We start from the raw sequence: 24,201 nt of genomic DNA, 5'->3' as shown, positions 1-24,201 counted from the left end.
AATACAAGTTCTTGTGTCCTACGGTTTTTCCACAAGGGTTTCCACCTATGTACCTGTGTTCTTTGTTATTCTTTAGTGCATCTGTTTATCATCATATTTATAACAACTATAAGCATAACAGTTTCAAAAAACATTTCCGAATTATAAATTCTTATACATATATAAATACATGGTACGACATGATTACTTGACAGACAGCTAACATTTATTGCCAAATGCCCGAATTAATCAATTGATACGTACAAGTCTGACGGACTAGAGACAGCTGTGTCCTGATCTGCCAAAGAAGACACGGAGCTCAATGGATCAATCTGCGTGTTCACTTGATGCCAGTCATCTATGTGTATAAGCTTTCCATGATCTGAATCTTCCAGTCTTTTTGCGTCAATAACTTGCAATATCTTTTTGGTTTTCCCGAAGAGGAGAACTGCACTGCGGATACTCTTCTCTCTTTCCTCAATCTTACATTGATGGCATTTGCTGGTGATAACATATTGCAGGTTAGTCAAAGATGCTGTTAATATATTACAGATCATGAGATATATCTTTTCAAATAGTCTCTCACTTGTTTGTTGCTGTTTCGCCAACATGAGAGTTTCACATATTCTGTACATGGAATTTGCTGCCAACACCCTGATGGGCCAACGTGACGGAACCTCCTTCCAAAAATCATTCATATGCATCATGTCTATATCGGAGAATTCCTTGAATTTTTCCTTTGAGATATCAGATAGTAATTTGATAATTTCAATTTCTGTTGCAGGTTCTCGTTGATGTGCTAGCTTACCAAGATCAACATCTAACCACTTGTTATACAGTTCAACTCCTGACCATACAACTTCTGCTGCTTTCGTGACATGTTTCAAGTCTTTTTTGTTGTCCAGATGATTCTCTATCTCACTGACATACTTCAACCCTTCATCTACACCACACACTAATTGCTGAATTCGTTGGTGATGAATATTGGGGATTGCAACTGCGATGCTTGTCAATGTCACAATTGGGAGAGCCCAGCAATTTGGAGGTTCTCCACATGCCAATGATGGAACTTTGCTACTGTCAAACTCTTGTACTCCAGTGAAGGTATTGACATAATTCGACTGCTCTAAAAGTTTTATAAGATTTCTTGGCTGCTGCTTTTCTCCCATCCTGATCCAGTGAGCAGTAGCATCTTTATTGTTTTCCATCATCAAATCCACCAATCCATCTTCTCCATCGAGATATATCACATACTGACTTAGTTTCATGTTGTGAGCATGCCGGAATTCCATCTCCGGGTCATTACTGGAAACACTATTATGGCCACTAACGAACCTCCTTAGCCTTAAGAACCTGCCTACAAAGAAGATTGAAACAAACCTGATCATCTTGCAAGAAAAAATCAATCCCTTTTGAATCCAAATGCACAAGCCAAACATTTTAAATTTTGCACCATCAACAAGTTTTCTGCAACTCCGGTTACAGATTTTTAAATCTAATGGCTGGACCTGCCATATGAGCAGCCTTTTTATCCAATACCTCTCCACAACCAACTCTAGTACACACGCCCGTTCTGCCTTTTTTGGACACCTGAAGTTGATAGTCATGAACCATCTAAAAGCCGGTGAAATTGTGCCTACTGCTACTGCTACCGATTGGCTGATTAGCACAAGTGTAGTCGACCATTTATAGTCAGAATCTCCGCTACAAAATCTGAAACACCATGGCATGAAGTGACTTCTAAGTATGGCTTCTGCTAATATCAGCATGTTGAAAAGACAAAAAGCCCCTGAAGCCGAACATGGTGCGGATCGGCCTATCACAAACTGAGGACTAGAGGTATACGCCATCATCCAGTACTTGCCTAAATCTTCTGATAGCCTCTCGGCAATTGATAAATTTCTTTGAGTGAAACACTCTTTATGGGCTTCTCTAGCCTTCTTTTCATATGCTATATCCAGATAATACTTTGTAGACGGAATGCCCAATGCCAAAGACCAAAAGATTGCAAGTAAAATCAGCATAAGAAGCATAATGACAGCATGTTCTACCCAAAATTCAAAAATCACTCCAGTACCCATTTGTATACAGATGTTGGTGATCGCAGTGATGACAAGAATCCCCAAAGCGATAATGTTCAACACGAGTTCAGTATCTTCCATGATTCCTAAAGAAGGTAGTATGTTACCCATCACCATACATATGAAGGCCGAGCTGCTGACTTTTGCTAGCTGATCTTGGCAGCGGGGCATGGCGGCATTCAAATCAACAGAAAGTTTTATGGCGGTTGCAATAATAGTAAGAGTTGTGGCATTGAGGGTAAAGAATTTGCATGGAAACCAGAATTTCTTGTACCTCAAACCATGCATGGCATCCATGGCCATGGCTACTGCGCATATCAATGATGCTGCTGCTACATAGATGCCTATCCATGGCATCGGATCATTGAATTTTGAGTTGTTCAGGGATCCTTCCGCTGTGCAGCCACTGTGGAATTTTGAGTTGTTCATTGAATTTTGAGTTGTTCAGGGATCTTTCTTGATTGAATCTGATCTTGTTCACTTTTGGGTTTGTGTTTCCTCTATCAAAATATGGAAAGTTGATTACCAGATTATTATATTTAAGGGTTTGTAGACATATATTTTATATATGATAGTTGAAGTTCTTTAAACTATGTTCACTGTGAAAACGTCACGATGCATATAGGCATGCTCGAAAATCCACAAGTAATCTATTTGCTTTGACCATAGCAGGTAACATGCTTACGTTTATGCTTCCATCTAAAGTATTGTTTTCTCCCTCAAATGGAAATCATGATATTAGTCGTAACAATGTTCTAAATAAATAATATAAGGTGTCATTTGGGGGCAATCCACAAGTAATCTATTTGCTTTGACCATAGCAGGTAACATGCTGACGTTTATACTTCCATCTAAAGTATTGTTTTCTCCCTCAAATGGAAATCATGATATTAGTGCGTAACAATGTTCTAAATAAATAATATAAGGTGTCACTTGGGGGCAATGTCAATCTTCAAGCGTTTTCGAGCCATGGCAATGTCATGCTCTTTATAAGACAGAACTTAATGTCGTAATTTGTATATAATTAATATTTTTATATACTTTCTACAATTATATATATAGAGGTAAAAGTTCAAATGAGAATCCCTAAATGTTAAGAACCCTAAGAACCATTAAACTTAAACTACAAAATAAAACTTGGGTTATTTTTCTTGCATCCATACACTCCCATTCACCTTCAAAATCTCAAACTTGGGTTATTTTTCTTGCATCCATCTATCATCATCAACTACCACCATTGCCGCCGCCTACCGTCGCCACCGCCATTGACCTAAATCGGTTTCGGCCATCATCGTCATCATCATCATATTCTAGCATCATCTTTTTCTCCTCATTGATGAAACACCACTAGATCTACATCAGATCTGGTGTGTTTAATGCATTTCAAGTCTAGATCTACTCCACCACCACATCAGATCTACTCCACCACTGATTTTCGCCACCACTAATGTTAATATTTGTGAGCTCTAATGACACATCTTCATCTGGCATCCATCTTTTTTTCTCTGTATCTCCATGAAAGATCACCAGATCTGTTCAGATTTGGTCCACCATCACCTCTACCAACCATAGATGTATGTCTTTAACCTCCAAAATCCTTTGTTTTCATCAGATCTGAAGTAGTTCAGTCCAGATCTATGATCTTCGACGTCAGATCTATGATTTCCGACAGCAGATCTATGATTTTTCGCTTATGTATCTATGATTTATGCCTTCAGATCTACGACTTCGGACGTGATTGACGGACTAGATCTGAGATCGATATCAACTGCCACCATAACTACTGTCTTGTCACTGTGGTGTAGTACCGCCAACTCAACTCCATCTTTTTCTCTCTGATCTTAAGTGAAACAATACCATATTTGCATTAGGTATGTTGATATTTGTTTAATTTTGTTTTCTTTCTGTTAAGTTGTGAATTTAATGTTCTAGTCTCTCATTTGTCGTTTACTTTTGTTAAACATAGTTTTTTTTTTCTACTATTAAGTTGTTAATCCATGTTTATTATGTTTTTTTTATAATGTTTGCATCAAGTTTTTATTCACTTTATGTTTTATTGTTGTTAAGTTGTAAATTGAATTTAAAATGTGTGTTATTATATTAGTGTTTTCTCAAATAATATGAATTTTTGATTTTTTTAAGCTTTGAATTATGATGTTTTAATGTTTCAACTATTGTTTAGTTTTATTTAAGTTAGTTATTGTGAATGCGGGAATTAATATGTTTTTATGTTATAAATACAATGAACGAAAGTCCTAAACTGATTATTAAACTGTGAATGAGAGTTCTGAAAAGCTCTATTAAACTGTGAATTTATGTGGTGCGTACAATGTATCTGATCAATTTATGTGTATTATATTGTAAATTTTATTCACGGCTTAATATATTAAATTCACTATCTAATACATATAAATGTCTTCATATATTAACATGTAAATATAAATTTTAATTTGAAAATATGACTATAAATATAAATTTTTTTGTCTTAAATTGTAAATTAATTATATTAAGCTGTGAGTTTTGTATATATTAAACTATAAATTATTTGTATTAAGAGTTTTAAATTGATATTATCGTTGTGAATTTATATTTTTTGTATTAAACTGTAAATTTATTGTAATAAACTGTGAATTTTATGTATTAAGCTATGATTTTTGTATTTTAAACTTTGAATTAACTGCATTAATCTGTGAATATTTATTTAAATTGTGAAATTGACTATATTAAACTGTGGTTTTTGTGTTTAAAAATTTGAATTGACTGCATTAAAATATGAATTTCTGTTTAAATTGTGAATTGACTGCATTTTGCTATTACTTTTTTATTATTTGTGCTAAAACATGAATGATTTATGTATAATTTTTTTGGTTAATTTTCTTATGAATATATTTTTTTTGTTGTATAAATTTATAAGAATCCACTAGTTTTTATAATTGTTTTGCATTAAATTCAAAACGAATTAATAAATAGGCTTTATTAGACTCTGAATGTAGTATTTAAGTTGTTCATGCATGACTTTATTTACAGATCTGATTTGGAAGAAATAACGACTACTATGTTGATACAGATGGTTGGTGGTGGCATGTGGTGGTAGAGTTTGAGTTTTTGACTTCTTTGAATAAGTGAATTATTGTAAAACAGTTTGAATTAAGTTGTGAATTTTTTGCATTAAACTGCAAAAGGATTGTGTAAATTTATATTTTATATAAGTTTTATGTTTAAATATGAGAGCATATATGCACGAAAATATTATACTGTAAAAATTATAAGTTTGCTCTTTTCATACAAAAAACGCAAAAAATTAGTAAGAGTATCATGTAAATATTTACTAATTAATTGAGTTCTTAGGGTTCTTAATCTTTTATGGTTCTCATTTGAACCACTCCCTATATATATATATATATATATATATATATATATATATATATATATATATATATATATATATATATATATATATATATATATATATTTATATATATGACTTAAGTCGGCAATTTGTTAAAGTTTGGCGGCAAGTAGTAGCCTTGGACCCATGATGTGTCATGGCAAAGCCATCGCGAACTTTTTAGAATCTTGGTCATAATACAATCAATGTAAATTTTAGGTGAAATATAAGGAATTAGTGGTAATATTTTTCTTATAAAAGTGGGTTAAATCAATGGTGTCCTTGATGTTTAACTCGTCTAATTTAATGTTTTATTTGATTGTACTTCTCTAGATCCCAAAGTTCATCTATTTACATTATCATAAGCAAAATATGTTTTAAATCTTTGTTGAAATTATGAAAGTTTAAAGTTCTGAACTTCACAATTTCTCGTTTAGGTTTGTTTTGTTATGATGGTCTTAGTGCATGGTTTTCATGGAAACTTTCAGAGAGTGATGTTTGAGAGGAAATGTATGTCAGGGGTTTAATATAGATATTTCTTCATTCTTTTGGATAGGCAAGATAAATGTGGCTAATAAACCTAGGAGTGTTCGTTTAGATGGATCGGTTCGATCTGATCCAATTAAGTAAATCCAAATTGATTTTGTTTTCTATGACAACCCGATATTTCGACCTTATGTAATGACCTAAAAGGTCAAGTATTGTAGCTACCTTTGAAATAATGAAATTTACTTCGAAAATGAATTATGTAAAAAGTCTTTATAAGAATATCTATTATGTTAGATATTGTGTCAAGGGTTATAGAAATACTGAGAACACTAAAATTCGAGTTATAACGAAGAAGTTATGACCATTCTAAGATTTTCGACAAAACCGGCAACACCGATTAAACGAAAAACGCGAAGTTTCAATACAATAGAATTTAGCCTTAGGTATCTAAATGAGAGTTATAGATAACATTAAACCGTGAGCGTACACAAAAAGAACGTCCAAATCTGACTTCGTATGAGGAAGTTATGATTTTTCCAAGATCTGAATATAGCAGTAGACAGCTAAAAACTCGAAATAGAGCTCGAGAGACTTTTGACCAAAACAACCTAAATGAGAATCTAAGGTCTCAATATTAGTAGCGCAACGGTGAAAAGTCTGACGAAAACGGACATCGTATGAAGAAGTTATGGATTTTATACGGACTTTTCGTGTCCCGGCCCGTTAAAAATAAATAATTAAAAATAAATCAAAATTTGCCGATGAAGTCTAAACGAGAGTTGTAGATCATATTTTTAGCTACGCGTGCATATAAAGAACGTCGAAAACGGAGCTCGTACACGAAAGTTATGGATTTTACAAGTTCGGGGTCCAAAATTCGAGGCTGTCAAGCCTCCCCATGACGTGGCACTGTTTTGCCGCGACCCAGCAAGTGACTGAGGGCGTCCAATCAATGAAAGAGGATAGAATTTCTCCCCACGACGTGTCCAACCCTAGCAACAACGTGGCACTTAAAAATACCCCCTATAAATAGAACTCTTGGGGTGCCGGGTTTAGGTACTCCATTCTTCCCTCTCTCGTGCTGAAACTTTGTGGTTAAGCTCCCAAAGCCCTCCCGAAGCCTCGGTTTTCACACTCAAGTTCCGAAGGAAGGTTCTACTCTCCCGAGATTCCCGAGATTCCCAAGAAAATCGACTTTCACAAGCCGAAGTTCTGCTCGATTTTCATCTCGTTTTCCCCAATCAATCAAGTGAGTTCATACCCCTATAAACTAGACTTTCAAATGTTTATCACTGCTTTTTATTCACTTTTAAGGGGGGGGGGGGGGGGAATACAAGTAAACACATGGTTATTATCGTGTGTAACATAAAGTTTCAATATATACTCTTTACTATCAAGTGAATCATATGTGATTCATAACTACTACATGAGAACTTTTGTATGCAATATATATTCACGACAACATCTTGTCTTTTGGAAATAAAACATGTTTATATATAATTATATATATGCGAATCAAACCATTTATTTATACTTAAGTATATGTGATCAATTATGTCGCTTTAGATGTTATACTTTACATAACAAGTGAGCATTACACTTAGATTTACTATACGAACGAAACACACACTTTGAATAACTATAATAGGTATAGTTACGAGAAAATCATGAACATTTACATACTAGAAATACTATATCAAAGAGATATTTTCATATTCAAGAACAAATGGACATTTTCATACGTAAATCTGTTTTATACTAAGTTTTGTGAGACATTTCACGTACCTTGGAGTATGCATTTTAAGTCCTGTATTATATACCATAATCCCTTCTAGGGGGAGCGTGATACTTGTGTATAGTTCTATACGGGATTGACAATCCCGCACCTAAGCTGTTAGCTACAGCTAGGCCCGCAAGCCTGGGGTGACAAATGTCATAACATTTCAACGCCTGAAGAACGTTGTTACAGGCAGTCTGGGTCATTAGTATGGTTATAAAACTCACATGGAGTATTAAGAACTTATTGATTTACCGAGTTATCAAATGCCTTAGTGCTTTTATACTTACATAATTTACTACTCTAGGCATGAAAAACACGATTGCATTTCAGTGTTGGAACTTTTAAACTACCACACACTTATGAACGGATATTGGATTTATAAAAAAAAAACCTTCAAAACAGTCGAGTCTTTGTAGAAGACTACTTTTATACTATTAGGAAATATTGGATTTCCTAGGAGTCTTTTGAAACATCTATAAACAAATATCATTTGATTTTATTCAAACATTGTCACTAAATACTTATGAACCCACCAGCTTAAATGCTGACCTACTCTTTCAAAACTACTTGTATTTCTTAGGGATTCAGTAATACAGGTAAACTACTGCTTTTGAAGAAGGGACGCTGCGGCGTTAGTTTAATTTCATTTTGACAACATATTGTAATTGATATTTTGGAACTTGTAATATCTACAAACGATGTAACTTTTTCAATTATATATATGTTGGTTGTGTTTACTTTCTTTACTATGTATTCAACTGTTTCGATACTACATCAAGTCATCCACCCTCGAACGATTCCGCCGTTCTGGTTTGGGGGTGTGACAGATTGGTATCAGAGCATTGTTTATAGTGAACTAAGTATATCGAACCACATAAGATATACAAACTATAAATGCAAAGGGACTCAAAGTCTTTGACAACACATTTTTACACCTAAAACCTTGTTTCATTTAACTTAGATTGTTTTGGGTCGTAAAAGTACAATTACATACATGCAATAAGAAGTATTAAGACAAGTTGGACACTACGATTAAACCTCGACATATGTAATCGGATTTGGGACGAATATAGCCTGATCAACTATATTTATCCAAGATTGGACTAACATATGTCGAGGAATGGTCGTAGTGAGCAAAAAGTCAAAACTTACCAAAATAAACATTTGTATCAAACATACAAATTTAAATACTATAGGAGTATTTGGTACGTGCAATAGTTTAATCGACATGCTTAGTTTTACATGCTTCAAGTTTTGTTCAATTCCTATAACCCTATTCTTGTATAGTCAAATGGCTGGATTCATTCCACACGGAGACCCCTACTATCTCAACCAAGGTAACGGAGGATGGGTCGAAGAAGATCCCGAAGAGGATGAAGAACCTATCGAGTTGGATGAAGGGGATGACTCTGGGACAGAATCAGAACCAGAGGTAATCAACCCACCACCCGCACAACCTCCTGTCTTTGAGAGAAACTTTCAGGGAAGGATCCCCTTTTGGGGAAGTCACCTCCACCATTGGAGCCAACAACAAGGGATACGTCCTCCCTACGGCATGTGTCGGAATTTCTATGATGTCCGCGGCGGAGGTTCGGCCGATCGAGCACTGCCAGTCATGGTGGGCAAACTAGCCAACCAGTCCTATCAATCCGGGGTTCAAGCTAGCCGGATTCGGGAAGTCAATGTGGAAGTACAGGTGCATACTTCTGACATCCGCCGGCTGGATAGGTTGCAGGATGACACCCAACTCCGCGCTGACGCGTTCCAAGCACAAATGATTGCAGCCCTCTCTGAGCTGAGGGAACAGCAAGCCGCCTTTGATAGGCGCCTTATGGAGGCAAAACAATCAGATGCGGAGTCAAGCTCCAAGCGCAACCTACGTCCCAAGTAGTGCTTGTTAATCCCAAAATTTTGTTATAAAATAGGACTATCGGCTAAAAATCTTACTTTCTTTAACTTCCTGTAATCGGAGACCTTTAGAATGGTCAAAATTTTCTAACTTCGGATGTAACGCAACCATATGTTTAATATATATAGGGCATATCTCTTTTGTGTGTTAAATATGTGCATTTCAGTCGAGTTCATGAGTTTGTTTATTTATTGTTTAACTCCATTGGTAAAACAAACTCAAAGCCCAACGTTGGTCAAACCAAATTTCGAACTATTAAAGATAGTTAACTCATTGTCAATCAACTCTCAACCACCAAAACTTACGATCTTTTATTTTTTTCCTTATCAACACGATGCCGCCCCATAGATCTACACGCTGTGTCAACAACGCACCACCTCCACCACCACCTCCCCCAACGGAAAATGCCGCTTTGATAGCTGTTGTAACGGCTGCAGTAACAGCAGCAATGGCCCAAATGAGTAACAACGATTCTGGTGGGGGAGTAAATAGTTCTACGAATGGCCAACGTCAAGGTCGTTCGGTGGATTGTACATATAAGGATTTCATGAATAGCAGACCCATTACTTTTAATGGGACTGGAGGGATAATGGCTCTATCACAGTGGATAGAGAAAATTGAAGGAGTTTTCGAGATTTGTTCTTGTCCAGAAGGGAGCAAAGTGAAGTTCGCTGCCTGTACCTTCTCTGAGAGAGCTCTGACATGGTGGAATGGCCATGACAATTCACTAACACTAGTAGTGGCTAACTCTATGGGCTGGGAGAATCTAAAACAAATATTACTGCAAGAGTACTGTCCAAGGGGCAAATTACAAAAGCTCCAACAGGAACTTTGGGGCCTTACTATGGTAGGCTCGGACATCACGACATATACCAATAGGTATAGCAATTTAGCAATCCTTTGCCCAGGGATGCTTGCTGTAGAGAGCAAGAAAATCGAAAGATACATCTGGGGACTGTCACCCCAAATTCAAGGAAGTGTTCTAGCTTCCAAACCAATCACCTTCGATAGCGCCAAATAGTTGGCACAAGCTCTCGTGGACCATGAGGTCTGCCAAAACTTCGCAACCACCGCACCGGAGCAACCCAGAGTAAGCAACAACAACAACGATAATACCAACAACAACAACAAGAAGAGGTTCTGGAACAAAAGGAAGAGTCAACCTTCACAAGAACCTTCCAAGAAACAACAGATTGCGACAGTCCATGCCGCTACTGCCCCCACTACTGCTCCTGTTACCCCCATCCCAGTAAAGCGATATGCTGGGAACTTCCCGAAGTGCAGCAAGTGCAATTTCCAGCACAATGGAAATTGTCGGGAGATGCACTGCAACAACTGCAACCAAAAGGGGCACATTGCCTATTTCTGTAGGGCACCGACACGACCAATCACCCAAGTCCCTGGGGTCGGTGTGGGCCAGACGTGTTACGGTTGTGGTGAGGCTGGACACTACAAGAGGGACTGTCCTAAGGCAAGGAATGCTGGCGGCACGGGACGAGTGCTGGCAATAGGGCAGAACGAAGCGATAGCTGATCCCACGGTGGTTACGGGTACGTTTCTCCTCAATAACGTTTATTCATGCATACTCTTTGATTGTGGTGTGGAGAGGAGTTTCGTGAGTCATAAATTCAAGCACGTACTAAAACAGAACCCTAAAACACTCAATAAGATATTTACAGTAGAAATGGAAAACGGTAGAACGGAAAGCACAAACAATATGTACATAGGCTGCACACTAACTCTAAACGAACACTCATTTCAAATCAATCTAATGTCGATCACTATAAAGAGCTTTGATGTCATCATCGGTATGGATTGGTTAAGCCTACATCATGCCGATATACTTTGTCACGAAAGGGACGTTCGCCTAAATCTGCCAATCGGCGAAACCCTTGTCATTTATGGTGACAAACCCAGTACCAATTTACAAATTATCTCTTGCGTCAAAGCCCAAAAATACTTACGTAAAAAGTACCATGCCTTCTTAGCCCACGTGGTAGATAAGGAAAAAGAAACGAAAGGCATCAGAGACATTCAAGAAGTCAGCGATTTTCCCGATGTCTTCCCTGAAGATCTTCCCGGAGTTCCACCAGAACATCAAGTCGAGTTCAGAATCGACTTAATTCCCGGAGCTACACCAGTATCCAAGTCACCATATTGTCTAGCACTGGCAGAGATGCAAGAACTATCTAGCCAACCAAACGAACTACTCAACAAAGGTTTCGTCAGGCCGAGCTTCTCACCTTGGGGAGCACCAGTCTTATTCGTAAAGAAGAAGGATGGATCGTTCCGCATGTGCATCGATTACCGGGAACTCAACAAGCTCACTATCAAGAACCGATATCCTTTACCACGCATTGAAGACTTGTTCGACCAACTCCAAGGAGCGAGTTATTTCTCAAAGATCGACTTAAGATCCGGGTACCACCAACTACGAGTCTTGGAAGGAGATGTTTCCAAAACAGCTTTTCGAACTCGTTATGGTCACTACGAGTTTGTAGTGATGCCCTTTGGATTAACAAATGCACCGGCGGTGTTCATGGACTTAATGAACCGAGTATGTCGTTCATTCTTGGACAAGTTTGTGATCGTATTCATCGACGATATACTCATCTATTCAAAGATTAAAGTGGATCACGGTCAACACTTCCGACAAGTCTTGGAAATGCTAAGAAAAGAGAAGCTATACGCAAAATTCTCCAAGTGTGAATTTTGGATTCAAAAGGTAGATTTCCTAGGTCACGTGGTTAGCAAAGACGGAATACACGTGGACCCTTCCAAAATCAAAGCAATCGAGAACTGGTCAGCTCCAAGAACCCCAATAGAAATTCGACAATTCTTGGGCCTTGCTGGCTACTACCGAAGGTTCATACAGAACTTCTCGAAGATTGCGAAAACACTTACTACCCTGACCCAGAAGGGTGTAACTTTCGATTGGAACGAAAGACAAGACGCTACATTCCAAACACTGAAGCAAGCACTATGCAGCGCACCTATTTTGTCCTTCCCAGAAGGAACAGAAGACTTCGTGGTCTAGTATGATGCATCTAATCAAGGTCTGGGATGCGTTCTAATGCAACGAGGTAAGGTCATCGCTTACGCCTCAAGACAACTCAAGACGCACGAAGTCAACTACACTACACATGATCTCGAACTAGGAGCAGTCGTTTTCGCGCTAAAGATCTGGAGACACTATCTTGATGGCACAAAATGCACCATCTTCACCAATCATAAAAGCCTCCAGCACATTCTCAACCAAAAAGAACTCAACATGAGGCAGAGACGATGGGTTGAACTGCTTAGCGACTACGAATGCGAGATTCGCTATCACCCGGGAAAAGCCAATGTAGTAGCTGATGCTCTTAGTCGAAAAGAATACTCAGGCTGCCGAGTGAAATCCCTAACCATGACGATCCATTTACATCTATCCACACGAATCAAGGAAGCTCAGAGGGAAGCCTTGAAAACGGAGAATGTGGTAGGTGAAGCCCTAAGAGGAATGGACAAGAATCTTGAAGTCAAGGGGGACGGAGTTCGTCACTTCATGGATCGAATCTGGACACCGAAGTTTGGTGGATTCAAAGACGTGGTCATGAACGAGGCGCATAAGACTCGATACTCCATGCATTCAAGTTCAGACAAAATGTATCTGGACCTCAAGAAACTGTATTTGTGGCCGAACATGAAAGCAGAGATAGCTACCTATGTGGGCAAGTGTCTGACTTGCGCCAAAGTCAAGGTAGAATACCAGAAACCATTAGGATTACTACAACAACCTGAAATACTTGAGTGGAAGTGGGAACGGATAACCATGGATTTCATAACCAAATTACCCAAGACAACAGGTGGATTAGACACCATCCGGGTAATTATCGATAGGTTAACCAAATCCGCACACTTCCTATCCATAAAGGAAACCGATAAGATGGAGATGCTAACTCGAACTTACATCCGAGAGATTGTACGACTGCATAGTGTACCAATACCCATTATCTCTGACAGAGATAGTAGGTTCACCTCGCGATTCTGGCAATCGTTACAAAAATCCCTAGGAACAAGGCTCGACATCAGTACTGCTTACCATCCACAAACCGACGGTCAAAGTGAGAGGACCATACAAACCCTAGAAGATATGCTAAGAGCTTTTGTAATCGATTTTGGTAAAGCATGGGATACCCATTTACCACTAATTGAATTTTGGTATAACAATAGCTATCACTACAGCATTAAAGTTGCTCCATTTGAAGCCCTCTACGGCCGGAAGTGCAGATCACCACTGTGCTGGACTGAAGTAGGTGACACGCAACTAGCCAAGGGACAAGTACCCGACAGCACTCTCACTGGACCAGAAATCATAAGAGAGACAACCGAGAAGATTGTAGAAATTCGGGAACGACTAAAAAGTCTTTATAAGAATATCTATTATGTTAGATATTGTGTCAAGGGTTACAGAAATACTGAGAACACTAAAATCCGAGTTATAACGAAGAAGTTATGACCATTCTAAGATTTCCGACAAAACCGGCAACACCGATTAAACGAAAAACGCGAAGTTTCAATACAATAGCATTTAGCCTTAAGTATCTAAATGAAAGTTATAGATAACATTAAACCATGAGCGTACACAAAAAGAACGTCCAAATCTGACTTCGTATGAGGAAGTTATGATTTTTCCAAGATCCGAATATAGCAGTACACAGCTAAAAACTCGAAATAGAGCTCGAGAGACTTTTGAACAAAACAACCTAAATGAGAATCGAAGGTCTCAACATTAGTAGCGCAACGGCGAAAAGTCTGACGAAAACGGACATTAGATGAAGAAGTTATGGATTTTATAAAGACTTTTCGTGTCCCGGCCCGTTAAAAATAAATAATTAAAAATAAAATCAGAATTTGCCTATGAAGTCTAAACGAGAGTTTTAGATCATATTTTTAGCTACGCGTTCATATAAAGAACGTCGAAAACAGAGCTCGTACGCGGAAGTTATAGATTTTACAAGTTTGGGGTCCAAAATCCGAGGCTGTCAGGCCTCCCCACGACGTGGCACTGTTTTGCCGCGACCTGGCAAGTGACTAAGGGCGTCCAATCAATGGAAGAGGATAGAATTGCTCCCCACGACGTGGCACTCAAAAATACCCCCTATAAATAGAACTCTTGGGGTGCCGGGTTTAGGTACTCCATTCTTCCCTCTCTCGTGCTGAAACTTTGCGGTTAAGCTCCCAAAGCCCTCCCGAAGCCCCGATTTTCACACTCAAGTTCCGAAGGAAGGTTCTACTCTCCCGAGATTCCTGAGATTCCCGAGAATCCCGAGAAAATCGACTTTCACAAGCCGAAGTTCTGCTCGATTTTCATCTCGTTTTCCCTAATCAATCAAGTGAGTTCATACCCCTATAAACTATACTTTCAAATGTTTATCACTGCTGTTTATTCACTTTTAAGGGGGGGGGGGGGGGGGGGAAATACAAGTAAACACACGGTTATTATCGTGTGTAACATCAAGTTTCAATATATACTCTTTACTATCAAGTGAATCATATGTGATTCATAACTACTACATGGGAACTTTTGTATGCAATATATATTCACGACAACATCTTGTCTTTTGGAAATAAAACATGTTTATATATAATTATATATATGCGAATCAAACCCTTTATTTACACTTAAGTATATGTGATCAATTATGTCACTTTAGATGTTATACTTTACATAACAAGTGAGCATTACACTTGGATTTACTATATGAACGAAACACACACTTTGAATAACTATAATAGGTATAGTTACGAGGAAATCATGAACATTTACATACTAGAAATACTATATCAAAGAGATATTTTCATATTCAAGAACAAATGGACATTTTCATACGTAAATCTGTTTTATACTATGTTTTGTGAGACATTTCACGTACCTTGGAGTATACATTTTAAGTCCTATATTATATACCATAATCCCTTGTAAGGGGAGCGTGATACTTGTGTATAGATCTATACGGGATTGACAATCCCGCACCTAAGCTGTTAGCTATAGCTAGGCCCGCAAGCCTGGGGTGACAAATGTCATAACATTTCAACGCCTGAAGAACGTTGTTACAGGCAGTCTGGGTCGTTAGTATGGTTATAAAACTCACATGGAGTATTAAGAACTTATTGTTTTACCGGGTTATCAAATGCCTTAGTGCTTTTTTACTTACACAATTTACTACTCTAGGCATGAAAAACACGATTGCATTTCAGTGTTGGAACTTTTAAACTACCACACACTTATGAACGGATATTGGATTTATAAAAGAAAACCTTCAAAACAGTCGAGTCTTTGTAGAAGACTACTTTTATACTATTAGGAAATATTGGATTTCCTAGGAGTCTTTTGAAACATCTGTAAACAAATATCATTTGATTTTATTCAAACATTGTCACTAAATACTTATGAACTCACCAGCTTAAATGCTGACCTACTCTTTCAAAACTACTTGTATTTCTCAGGGATTTAGTAATACAGGTAAACTACTGCTTTTGAAGAAGGGAAGTTGTGGCGTTAGTTTAATTTCATTTTGACAACACATTGTAATTGATATTTTGGAACTTGTAATATCTACAAACGATGTAACTTTTTCAATTATATATATGTTGGTTGTGTTTACTTTCTTTACTATGTATTCAACTGTTTTGATACTACATGAAGTCATCCACCCTCGAACGATTCCGCCGTTCTGGTTTGGGGGTGTGACATTTTCTAAATATGGATCCAAATTGTCCAAACTAAATTCAAATCTGATCCAATCCAATCCAATTACAATTCGGTTGGATCGGTTTTTATAATTCGGTAGGCATAACATTAAAACGATATATAATTATAATATTATCCATTTTTTATAAAAGAAGCAAAAACAAATTATTTAATTGTAATTTATAATTTATAAACAACTACTAAGATGGTATATTATAATTTAATATTTAATAGATAAAACCCTTTTGAGAGAAAATGCATATTAATTTTTTTATTAGGTGAAACCTTTTGAACTTTGTTGAAAAAAATAATTTGTTAAAAATAAATAATTATAGATATGTGAAAAATAAATATATTATAAATTGTTATTCGGTTTTTTTGGACTATTTGGTTCTTATTTTATAAAGCAAAACCAATCCGAAATCCAAAATAATAATTCGGTTTTGGTGAAATCCAATCCAAAATTCCGAATATCCGAACCAAATAGTCAAATCCAAATTGTTCAATTTGATAATTTTGTTTTATCCAAATAGTGAACAACCATAAATAAACATGCGGATCATGAGCTTGTTGGGTTGAATTTTAACCCTGATATATATATATATATATATATATATATATATATATATATATATATATATATATATATATATATATATATATATACACACACGTTTTGTGTGGATGTTTTAACTCATAATTCACTAAACACTTACACATACTCATACAAAAGCTCTCTCTTCTCTCATCTCTCACCTTCAAACCTGTATAAATTAGGGTTTCAGTTTTCGTTGATTTTCTTCAATAATCATTGTTGTATAGGTTGAGTGTATATTTTGAGAGCACTTATAGGATATTTGTAGTGAGGTTTCTTGTGTAAGTACATGAAAACCTTCTAGTTCTTCGTCCTCAAACAATAGAAGAATCGTTGATGATGTGAATGTTTGGTTTCTATACATTTTTATATGGTATCAGAGCTTTAGGGCTCTAAGTGTTCTTTTCAGATGTTTAATGGTGTTCTAGCGTTTAATCTGCTTGAAAGGTATCTTTCGTTTTCTTTTTTCTTTTTCTACAGATCCTTATAGATCTTCGCAAATTTCTTGGATCTGGAGTTTGTTCTGAAATCTTTAGTTTAGAGTTGCAATATGTGACAATCTAGGGTTCTAATTTTTGATCTAGGGTTTCCGCGTTTTTCCCTACATCGAAACAGTTCTTTGTTATGAATTAAGATTCAGAAACTACCAGGTTCTTGTGTGATCTTTGTAATTCTGTTGAATCGCTCGCAATTTGTGGCGTTGACTTGTCATTCGTGAACCTGTGTTCTTTTTTGAACATCGAGTGGCCAATCCCTTGTCTAAATAACTCTCTAGGGGTCGGATTTCATCACCGATAAACCTTAGCAGGGAACGGATAATGGGAGTCGATCCGTCTTCATCTCTCATGTCTGCTCTATAAGGGTTTTCTTGTTCTCTTTTATATATTCTTTCTTAGACGTAGTTGTGGGTGATCTTGGTCTCTTGAGTACACCAGTTATTCGCTTCTTGTGTTCATTATCTGGTATTTTTTATTGTTTTTTTCTCGACTATGTGACTACTCGTCTTCGGCCCAACATACCGTGGTGACCATCTAGACTTATTGGAGTCATAGTTGTCTATGATTTCTTGTTATTTCTGTGATTTCTTCCTCAACTATTTGGTGTTTATTGTTGCTTGTTTGTTCTTGATTTTGTGTTATAATTTTTGGTCTTACTCCTACTCCTGAATCTAGGAGTGGTACTAAAGGTGAATTTGTTAACTATAATGATCGTTTGTATATTCATCTGTTTGATAAAACTGTTACTACTATCATAAATTTTAAACTTACTGGGACTGATAATTTCCTCATATTTGGTGTAGCTCTATAACTAGGAGTCTTAAGGATTGTAATAAGTTACAACTTCTAGATAGAAGTGTTAAGAAAGAGACTGATGATGAATTGAAAACTTTAAAATGGGAATGTTTGAAGGTTGTTGTTTGTTCTTGGATTCTTGGGTCTTGTCTGAATCCATTTATTTAGTTCATGCTTATTTTGAGTTTGTTGTTGAAATATGGAATGAAAATTTTCAACCTTATAACAAAGTTGATGGATCTTTTGTTTTCAATATTCATCAGCGAATCATAGTCAAAAGGGTCATATCTTTGAAAATATTTTAATAAACTTGATACACTATGGAAAAATTTTGATGGTCTTACAAATTTGACTTAGCGTACCTATGAAGCTACTACTTAATATAATGATCATGCTAAAGCAATGAAGTAATGCAATTCTTAAGTGGTTTAGATGATTCCTTTAATCAGGTTAAGAGTCACATTCTTTTGATGGACCATTTACCTAATGTAAAAGTTGCTTTCTCTATTGTTTCAAGAGAAGATTCTCATCAGAAGAATGGGTCTCTCATTTCATCTTCTAGTGTATCAACAACTCATCTTTTGCTTTTAATAGTAGGTTTAATGATAGAAGAAATTCAAACACAAATTTAAACATTGTGGTCTTAAAGGACATTTAACTGAAAAATGTTATAAGGTTACTGGTTATCCTAAAAATTTTAAACCCAGAAATGATTATAATAATCAAGGTAGTCAAAATAAATCTTTTTCATGTCAATTCTTCATCTATCCCATTTGCTGGTGTGTCTAACTCTTCATCTGAGATATTTGTAGCTAGTGATTCATACTATCTTACAACAGAACAATATAATTAGTTTTGAAACTCATCAACGAAAAGTCAGTTGTGAATGAGGATGCCTCTTCCAATGCTAATATGGTAGGTATTCCTATGTTTCATTCTTTTAACTTTGTAGTTAGTCAGAATAAATGGATTCTTGACTCAGGAGCTATTTAACATATGACAGCTTGCTTAGTCACTTTCTTCTAATACTGTGGATGTGTCAAAATTAAATCTTCTTGTTAATATCCAAATAGATTTTTTGCTAGGATTTAAAAAATAAGAAATTTTTCACTCTCACATAACTTGACCCTAAATTGATATGTTTCTTGTTCCTTATTTTAATGTGAATATCCTATATGTTCATAAACTATGTAAAGATTATAAGTGTGAAGTTGGTTTTAATGAACATAAATGTAAAATTCAGGATTTACAATCAAAGATGATGATAGAGAGTGGTAAGGAATGTGGAGTGCTTTAGTATATTGATTATTTTCCTTTAGGTAATAGTTTTGAGAAATCGAATCTTGCTAAATGTTGTGTGCCAAAATTTACGTGGCATTGTAGACTAGGCCATACTGCTCATAAAGCCTTAAATGTTTTGAAATTTAAACTCGATTTTGATAATGAGTCTTTGCCTCCCTGTGATGTATGTCATAAAACCAAACAAACTCGTGAATCCTTTCCAATTAGTAATCATATTGCTTCTAGACGAGAATAACTTATTCACTTAGATGCTTAGGGACCCTATAGGAAGGCCACTATTGAAGGGCATATGTTTTTGTTAACTATTGTGGATGATTTCACAAGGGCTACATGGGTCTATATTTTAAAATCCAAAGAATAATTTTTTTTTCTTGTTTGATTTCTTTTATTAATATTTTATTAAATCAGTTTAAAAAAAGGTTAAAATTGTTGGTTATGACAATGGAACAGAATTTTTAAACAATTGTATGAAAACTTTTTTTGAAACACATGGAATTTATCATCAAACATCTTATGTTGTTACTCAACAAGAAGACAGTGTTCTGGAGAGAAAACACATGCATGTTCTTAATGTGGCTAGGTCTTTGCTGTTTCAATCTGGTCTTCCCCTTCAGTTTTGGGGAGAAAGTATTATTACTTCTGTATTTTTCAAAAATATAATGCCTATTGTTGTTTTGAAAGGTTTGTCTCTATATGAGTTGGTTCTTAAAAAGGCTCTTGTACTTGATCATTTAAGAGTTTTTGGTAGTTTACGTTTTGCTACTACACTTAATACTTCTGATAAGTTTTTTGCAAGAGCTGAAAAATGTGTTTTACTTGGCTATTCATTAGAAAATAATGGTTTTAGATTACTTAGTCTTGATTCAAATTATTTTTTTGTCTCTAGGGATGTCAATGTGTATGAATATGTTTTCCTTTTCAAGTTAAACTCAACAAATGTTGATAATGTTGATGATTCTTTTAAAAATGTATACCCGTTTTCCTATGATAATTTTAGTTCAGCAGAATTCATTAATGATAGTATTAATCCTGATGACTAGAGTGTTAACCACTAGATGGATGGAGATAGAGCAAATCAGGACCCAGATGAGACATTTATTAATACTACACATGTCATCAACCAGACTGATGAGGCACATGAACCTCTATTTGGTAGGACTATTCCAAGTTCATCAAGGGGTTCTATGTCTGAGGAAAGTAGCCGGTCTAATTCCTTACCTTATCTAGGTCAGTCTTTGGAGTCCTCTAGGTCTATGAGAGGATCACATATGCCAGTAAAATTTAATGATTATATTATTCAAGGAAAGTATAAATATGGGATAGAAAGATCTGTAAACTATTCTTATCTAATATTTAAAATATGTTTGGTTTCCAATTTTTAAAAAAAAAAACTCTTGAGTCTAAAAATTATGAAGAAGCATCTTTAGATCCAAACTGCATAAGGATCATGAATGATGATATGGAGGCCATTTATCGTAATCATACATGGGATGTAACACTTTCGCCTAGAAATCATAAACCAATTGGTTGTAAATGGGTGTATAAAATAAAATATAAACCTAATGGAAAGTTTGAAAGATATTAGGCTAGCCTTGTGGCTAAGGGTTATAATTAGAATAAGGGAGTTGATTATCAAGAAACTTTTTCTCCGTTTGCAAATATTGTAACAGTTTGTATTGATATATCTTTATCTGTTAATAATTCTTAGCCTCTTTTTCAGTTAGATATCAATAATTATTTTCTTTATGGTAATCTTTCTAAGCATGTGTGCATGACACTTCCTCATGTATATTACACTCAAGGGGATACAAGAGTTTGTAAACCGGTTAAGTCTTTGTATGGGTTAAAACAACCACCTAGGAAGTGGAACAAAAATATGTGTAATTCTTTGATTAGTTTTGGGTTTCAACAGAGTGCTAATGATTATTCTCCTTTTGTTAGAAATAAAGATAATTATGTTACTGTTCTACTTGTTTATATTAACGATATAATATTAACTGGTAGTAACAGTGATGAACTTCAAAAGAGTAAAAACATTCTTAAAACTCAATTTCTTATTAAAGATCTTGGGAAAATTAAGCTATTTTCTTGGGATTGAAGTGTACGGTTTTATTTCAAAATTAGTTTCATAAACTACTAAAATGGAAAATTAAAGACTTCAATTTTCCAAAATAACATAGCAAATTACACCCACCAAGGACCATCATGCAAGTAATGGAAAGATAAAAGCACAATCAAAGAAGGAAATGAATAAATAACAACCTTTGTAGTTCTTTGCATCCGCTTGGGAGGCTTGTAAGTTGATGGAGAATGTGGAAACCTATGAGATACCATAAAGAACTCAACATGATTTAAGTTGTTAGTCTTGTAAAACTCTTAAGCTTTGAGTTCATAACCACACTATAAATTTAAAGAGAGAAAAATGCAAGTGTTCTTTCAAGTGTAAAAGCAAAAATTTGTGAGAATGAGTATGCTAAGCATACTCATAGTTTTGGCATGTGAAAAGGTCAAAAACGAAAGCCTTTCACGCACCCTCTTAATGTAACGTACCAAAAGTAAGACCCATAAATTTCATTTTTTTCCAATTAATAAAACATTATCCCAAAACATGAACATAATTCTCAAAAGATCAAGTGTATCAAAACATCACAAATTATAAGAGTTACCATGATAATGACGCACTATATTGTGCGTGCAATGCAATCACCCCGAGCATTTCCCTTTTGCACCAGAAGTACCTGAAACATAAACTGATAACTGTAAGCACGAAACTTAGTGAGTTTCCCCCAAATACCACATACCACACATATCGAAATTATAAAAGGCCTCGCACGATGTGTGTAATAGGTCCCACACCACTCGCATAATGGTTTACACCCACTGAGTATAATAGGCCCTGCCCAAACTCGCATAATGGGCCCCTCCCACTAAGTATAACGGGCCCCGCCCATCATACAAACATACAAGTAAAACAAGTAATGACATATAGATTACCAATTGGGCCTCGCCTACTAAGCATACATACATATGTAAGAGTCACGTAGACATTTACCACCCTAGCATATCAAGCCATGGGCAAGAATGGGTGCCTTCGAGCTGCTAAACATAGTGAGGAAAACTCACCTTGAGCTGCATAATCACACTGATGAATCTCAGGCAGCTGGTTCGACAAATCCCCGAGCTATCAATACATATAACATTCAAGTATAATTGGATTCCAATCCATAAACATCAGTCTAAATTAGGTTAAAAATACCATTTTACCTTTTACCTAGCTTGGTCCAAGGCTAAGGCCTAGCCAACTATTCTAGTAGGCCCATTTCCAAAATGTTCACCCCAAAGCCCAAATATGGCCGAATTTTCCAAATTCGGCCCAAGTCCCTTTGTGGGCATGTGTCCAAGTGAACCCAAAATAAGAACATCAGACCAACTAAAACCTAATGACCAACAATGCCTTAAACACCTAAGTCCGAACATGGCCCAGAACCGAGAGCCCAAGAGTCTGAAACCCATCTACTGAGTAAGTGGGCCGCTTTGTGTACTGGCTTTAGGGCTTGTACACACAACGTACCTGCTTGTACACCAAACGCACTCTCCCAGATTGGCCAACTTCCATTATTCAGCTCTTAATCGATTAAGACTTCACCCAGCACTCAAACCGGACTTCCTTAAGGTGGTTTATCACGTAAATTTGGCAACTATACGTGCACGCATGGCTTAATGAGGCTTTTAGAGCTCGAAAGAGCTTAACAAATGACTTAACACACTCATGAGTCCATAAATACCATAAAGATTGTATTTTTATGCTTAAGGGACCCTTAAAACATCCAGATCTACAAGGTTTAGCTTCTAAAACGACCTTAGCTCACAAAACCAACCAAAATGGACCAAAATAGCCAAAAACAAGCCAAAGAATAGATCTATGAAAAGAGTTGACAAGCTTTGAAATTTATACCCCAAAAACAACGAAATAAAGTTGCTAAACCTTGATCTCTAAGCTCCTTCCAAAGGATGAGTCTTCAATCTTCTTCTTCTACCACTCCAAGATGCACAAAACCCACCAAAGTTCAAAAAAAGATCACAATAGCACTTTACAAGGAGAAGGGACGAATTAGAGGTTTCAAAGGGTGGAGGTTGGTCAAACAAGGCCAAATGAGGCTATCATATGGTTTATATTGAGTGCAAGTCTTAAAATTAGGGTTCTCTCAATGTTCACGTACGCTATGCGTACTCTACGTACGCCCATTATACATGGATGAGCTCCACGACCAACATCGGGCTTGTACACCGAGTGTACCACCTAGTACACCCTCGCGTACTAGATTAAGAATCAAAATACAATGTTTTTAATTAAGAAGGGTTAAACATCGCACATACCAATTTCAAGTGTTACAATTCTCCTCTACTTGAATCAGACTTTTTCCTCGAAGTTCGCTGCTCCAAATAATTCCTGATAGTGCTCCCTTATCTCATCTTCCGTCTCTCGAGTCCACTCTGAGCCCTTGCACTGCATCCATTGCACCTTCACTAACCGAACAACCTTGTTCCTCGAGGTTCTCATCTCCCGATCAAGAATCGCCACTGGTCTCTCGATATAATTCAGGCGGTCGTCCACCTGAATATCCTCCAACAGTACCACTGCGGAATCATACA

The 24,201-nt window shown here is 36.4% G+C and overlaps 1 long non-coding RNA gene across 1 annotated transcript; it reads left to right on the top strand.

The window, feature by feature from the left end:
- The first annotated feature begins 360 nt into the window (after positions 1-360).
- Positions 361-2,650, top strand: LOC122195519 (uncharacterized). The gene is made up of 2 exons (XR_006185776.2): positions 361-500; positions 764-2,650. It is a non-coding gene; the product is annotated as an uncharacterized LOC122195519 (long non-coding RNA).
- Positions 2,651-24,201: the final 21,551 nt, after the last annotated feature.

The sequence above is a fragment of the Lactuca sativa genome, chromosome 8, assembly GCF_002870075.4.
Source record: "Lactuca sativa cultivar Salinas chromosome 8, Lsat_Salinas_v11, whole genome shotgun sequence".
Taxonomy (NCBI): Eukaryota; Viridiplantae; Streptophyta; class Magnoliopsida; order Asterales; family Asteraceae; genus Lactuca; species Lactuca sativa.
Note: the sequence above shows the minus strand (reverse complement) of the source record. Positions and strands in the feature narration are given on the sequence as shown.